The 5116-nt window shown below is 38.5% G+C and overlaps 1 pseudogene; it reads left to right on the top strand.

Annotated features, from left to right (window-relative positions):
- Window positions 1-315, top strand: LOC150039703 (uncharacterized protein C4orf46 homolog pseudogene; annotated as a pseudogene).
- The last annotated feature ends 4801 nt before the right edge of the window (window positions 316-5116 follow it).

The following is a 5116-nucleotide window of genomic DNA, read 5'->3' as shown; positions in this document are numbered from 1 at the left end:
ATGGCATCAGCCAAGGAGCTTCACGTTTGCTCACCGCCTCTGTCACCTCCTTCTTCTCCTTTGTGTTTGGACGCTTTTTCTTCCTGCGTGAGTGTGGGCTGGAGGGCTCCTAGTTGGAGTGGTGGGCCCCCTGGAGTTGGTGGCGCAGCAGATCAGAGATCCATCGTTTTCATTAACCAAACTTCTTGAGGCCGCATCGGCAGTATCAGCTCAAGTGGAAGAGATTGCCCTTAAATGTACAGAAAATGCTCGCTTCCTTAAGACATAGAGAGACCTCTTGAAAAAAGTTATGATTCTCTGAAACCTGACAACTGACTATGACTGTATAATTCACCTTCTCATATGGATTTGCACATGTACCACATATATAGGACAATCTTCAGCATCTCTGTGTATGCAGAATAAAATTTTTTCTTCTTTATCCAGACCTTTGAGAAAGCATAATATTGATGTGATTTTTTTTGCCAGTCCTGGGCTTGAGCTCAGGGCCTGAGCACTGTTCTTGGACTTTCTCAAGGCTAGAGCTCTACCACTTGAGCTTCAGCACCACTTCTGGCTTTTTTTTCTCTATGTATATGGTACCGAGGAATCGAACCCAGGTCTTCATGCATGCTAGGCCAAACTCCCGGCCCCGAAGTGATTTTTTTATGTTAACACAGATGTGTTTGTCCTTGCTTTCTGTTCTTTAAACATTTGAGATTCCTTTACAAAAGTGATTTCTCTCAACAGATAATTTTAACAGTGCCTTAGTATGACCAGGTAATTGTTTTGAAAGATGGTGCATGTCAGAAGATCATGTTATGTAACCCTTCTATTAATTACAATAAAAATATATGAAAAAAAATAAATGAAAGGACCTCCAGGATATAGAGACAAAAGCCATATAATGAGTGCCTGTTGTCCTTAATGTAGAATGTTATCTCTCATCTCTTTTGCTGTCCCTTGATTGTCTCATATTGTTACAGAATTTTACCTTGTTATCTGATATATTGTATATATGGGTATTTGGTTATTTGAAATCAGATAGGGAATGGGGGAAAACAAGATGAGGGGCATAGGTGGGGTGAGGGAAATGGAGACCAAGACATGAGAAAAGGTATCAATGTTTGTGAAGTAATGCACCTTCTATTTGTTGAATATAATGCAATCCTTCTAATACTTACAATAAAAATATACGAAAAAAAGAAAAAAAAGATCATGTTACAACCCAAGCGATGGGACTAAATTTGCCCATGTAAATCAGCTCCCAGTTCTTTGAAAGCAGAGACAAATTTATGACTTCCAGACCAATAGCATCTGACACTGTCACCTGACACTCCCCATTTTTTTGTTGAGTAAAACAATTGGCAAACATGATTAAAAGCTTTCCCTCTTTTTTTGGCATGAAGATTAAGATCATTTTCCTAAAATAGATGTGTGAATCTGAACTAAAGAAAAAAATTCTCCCAATGAAACTTGAGCTGTGTGTGTGTGTGTGTGTGTGTGTGTGTGTGTGTGTGTGTGTGTTGAGATAGTATCTCACTATGTAGACAAGGCTAGCCTCATAATGTAGGTTCTCCAGCCTTAGCCTTCATGAGTGCTGGGACTGCAGATGTATACCACCATCCCCAGCAGGGTGAATTGAATGTTGGTAACTTTTTGTTGTTGTTGTTCGTGGGGATTGAACTCTGGGCTTGGGGGATGTTGCTGAGTTCTTCAGTTCAAGGCTTCTACCCTACTCCTGTAGCCACAGCACTACTTCTGCATTTCTGGTGGTTAATTGGAGATAAGTTTCTTAGACGTTCATGTCCAAGCTGGCTTTGAATTGTGATCCTCAGATCTCAGCCTCCTGAGTAGGTAGGATTACAGGCATGAGCCACTGCGCCAGCTAATGATAACTTTTTGAAATAGGTAAGTAAATTTTCCTATTGTGTGATGCTTTTTGAAAAAGCATTTACTTCAGAGAATAAAAGTATGTCTATAGAAAATATGCCATTTATCCCCATTTTATTTTCCTGATAATCATGGGACTTAAACTTGCCCATACTTATAATCCCTGAGCTTTTTTGCTCAAGGCTAGAGCTCTACTATTTCAGCCATAGCTCCACCTTTTTGGTAAGATTCTCTCAGACTTTCCTGCCTGGGCTGGCCTTCAATAGAGATGAGATCTCAGCCTCCTGAATTGCTAAGAATACAGGGATGAACAACCAATGCCCAGCTCCCCACTTATATTTTTAAAGGTTGATTGACTTCACAGTTAATATTTCTCACATTTGATGTTTTCATGCTTGAATTACATTATCTGTGTTATTGCTTTTTAATAACTTCAGAAGAGACTTTGCTTCTAATGTGTTAAGTGATATAATGTTTGTATGATTTGATCTTACTGACCATGTTTCATTTTAGCTATCTATCATGTCAAGAGTGACATCATATATTTATGACTTTTGAGCATCTTTGATGTGATATTTTAAGTCTTTGTAGATGTATTGATACATAAAGAACTATATTCAAAATCCACACAGTGGAGTTGCAATAGGGGCCAAACGGATAGACAAAGAATAGTAAGAATGGTTTTATTTAGCATGTTAGGCCCTAATTCTTCTTTTGTTTGTTTGTTTTGTTTTTGACTAAAAACCATATATGATATAATTTCTATACCAAAGAGATGTTTGCTTCAGTATAAGACAAATACTTTTCTTAAATTTTCTTGTATATTCTGAAAACTGTGATTTTTAAAAATGTATAAAAATAAATAATTATCAAAAGCAAAAAAACCCCAACCGTAGCTCATTATATGGCTTTTGTTTCTATATCCTGGAGGTCCTTTCATTTAGCATAATTCTGTATGGCCTTATGTATCTAGGTTTTGTTCTATTGTATATCTCTGCTAGGAGAGCCCAATGTTTCTACTGATTAGGACAAATGAGGGAAACCTTTGAGCCTATGTTCCTTTGAGTTTGGCTTCCTTCACTTAATATGATTTTTTCTAATTCTATCCATTTCCTAACAAATGGGGCAATGACATTCTTTCTGACAGCAGCATAGAATTCCATTGTTTTGTTGATCTGCTCATCAACTGAGGGGCATCTGGGTTGGATTCATATCTTTGCTCAGGTAAATAGTGCTACAATGAAATCCTGTGGTAGTGAAGTCTTGACCTGGGTACTATCCCTGAGCTCGTCAGCTCAATCCTAGTTCTCTCCCAATTTAAGCCATAGCACCAGTTCTGGTATGTTAGTGGTTAATAGGACATAAAGAGTCTCATGGACTTTGCCCAGGCTGACTTTGAACCATGATCCTCTGATCTCAGTCTCCTGAGTAGCTAGGATTCCAGAAATGAGCCTTCAGCACTTGGCAGAAAACATTCTTGTGATGTACAAGAACCCACAACAAATGTGGAAACCTTTTTTAAAAATGATTCCTATTGTGTTTCCCAACACAATCTAACTAAAGTCTACAGAGTACAAGCAAACACACATAGCCATTTAATTTTTTACTTCTTTTTTATTATAATTAATGTAAGTGTTACATTATATTTGCCAGAGAGAAGGTGCATTACTTCACAAACATTGATATCCCTTCTTAATTTTTGTTTTTTAAATTTTATGGATCTACATTTTAGGGTGTCCTCAGCTTGGCATTTTTTGTGTTAAGATTTTTTTACCAGTCCTGGGCTTGAACTCAGGGCCTGATCACAGTCCTTGGACTTTCTCAAGGCTAGAGCTCTACCACTTGAGCCACAACACCACTGCTGGCTTTCCTATATATGTCATACCAAGGAATCGAACCTGGGTCTTCGTGCATATGGGCAAGCACTGTACTGCTAGGTCAAACTCCTGGCCAAGATTATTGAAGTCACATAAAATTTTAATCTTCTGGTGCCTTGGCTGAGGATGATTTGTTAGGATTGTGCCACTCCTATGAGCAGTTTTTTTTAAATGTCATTTCTTTATTAGGTCCTGTATCTCTATCAGGATGGTCAAATTCTTCACACGAATGTTTAAGTACGTGAGCATGAGGGAATTCTCAAACCAGGTTTATATACCTTTGAGTTATGCAGGTTAAATGATAGATTGCAAGTCATTGCACAAGAGAATACTGAATATTTGAATACTGTGAAATGTGCCACTTGAGAACTTTTATTATTTTTTCCTGCATTAACATTGGGTGAGAAATATGTAAATGAATGAAGTAGAGTACAAATGGCCTGTTTCTTGCATCATATAAGCTCATGTTGAATTTGAGTGGGTTTTTTTTTCTTCACCACCATTTTTCTACCAAATCTTTAACAAACTATACACTGTGTTGTCTCATTGGGTTTTGCTGAAAAGTTATTACATTTTCACATTTTTGTTTTGGTATTTGTGCAGTTTTGGCTTCTGGGGTGCTAATGGACCAGGACTAGGGCTTGAACTCAGGGCCTAGAGCACTAGATTAGATTTTTTTTGTTCAAGACTGTCAATGGGACTGGAGTTGGCATAGTGGTATAGTGATATTATGGTAGTGTGTGAGTACGTTCATGTGGTACTGAGGAATCGAACCCAGGGCCTCCTGCATGCTAAGCACTTTACCACTAAGCCACATCAGCCCCATTGACAGCCTATTTTTGTTTTGTTTTTTGCCACTCCTTGACATTGTCCTTGGCTTTCTCAAGGCTAGAGCTCTACCACTTGAACCACAGTACCATTTCTGGCTTTTTGTATGCAGTATGGAAGAATTGAATCTGAATCTTCATGCAGGCTAGGAAAGCACTCTACCACTAGGCTAAATTCCTGGCCCTGTGTTTGTATTTTAAATGTGCACTGGGCAATAAGTATGTATGTGCTGATCTTGAGGACCCTTTTTTTATCTAGGACTTTCCACAGAGAGGTCTGCTCTGTACAGAGGGTTGAAATTAAATGTTAGGTAAATCAAATCAGCATCCCATCCAACTGCATCCCTCCCAAACCTATGCATGTACTGTGTTGTGCTCAGGATTAGTTTTTGTGTGTGTGAGCCAGTGCCAGGGCTTGATTCATGGCCTGGATGCTACCCCTTAGCACTTTTATGCAAAGCTTAGGCCTCTGGCATTTTAACCACAACCCAACATGCTGGTTTTTTGATGGTTAATTGAGGTAAGAGTCTTATAGAATTT

This window comes from Megascapheus bottae, unplaced genomic scaffold, assembly GCF_031878675.1.
Source record: "Megascapheus bottae isolate mThoBot1 unplaced genomic scaffold, mThoBot2.hap1 HAP1_SCAFFOLD_62, whole genome shotgun sequence".
NCBI lineage: Eukaryota > Metazoa > Chordata > Mammalia > Rodentia > Geomyidae > Megascapheus > Megascapheus bottae.
This window is presented reverse-complemented; position numbering and strand designations above follow the sequence as displayed.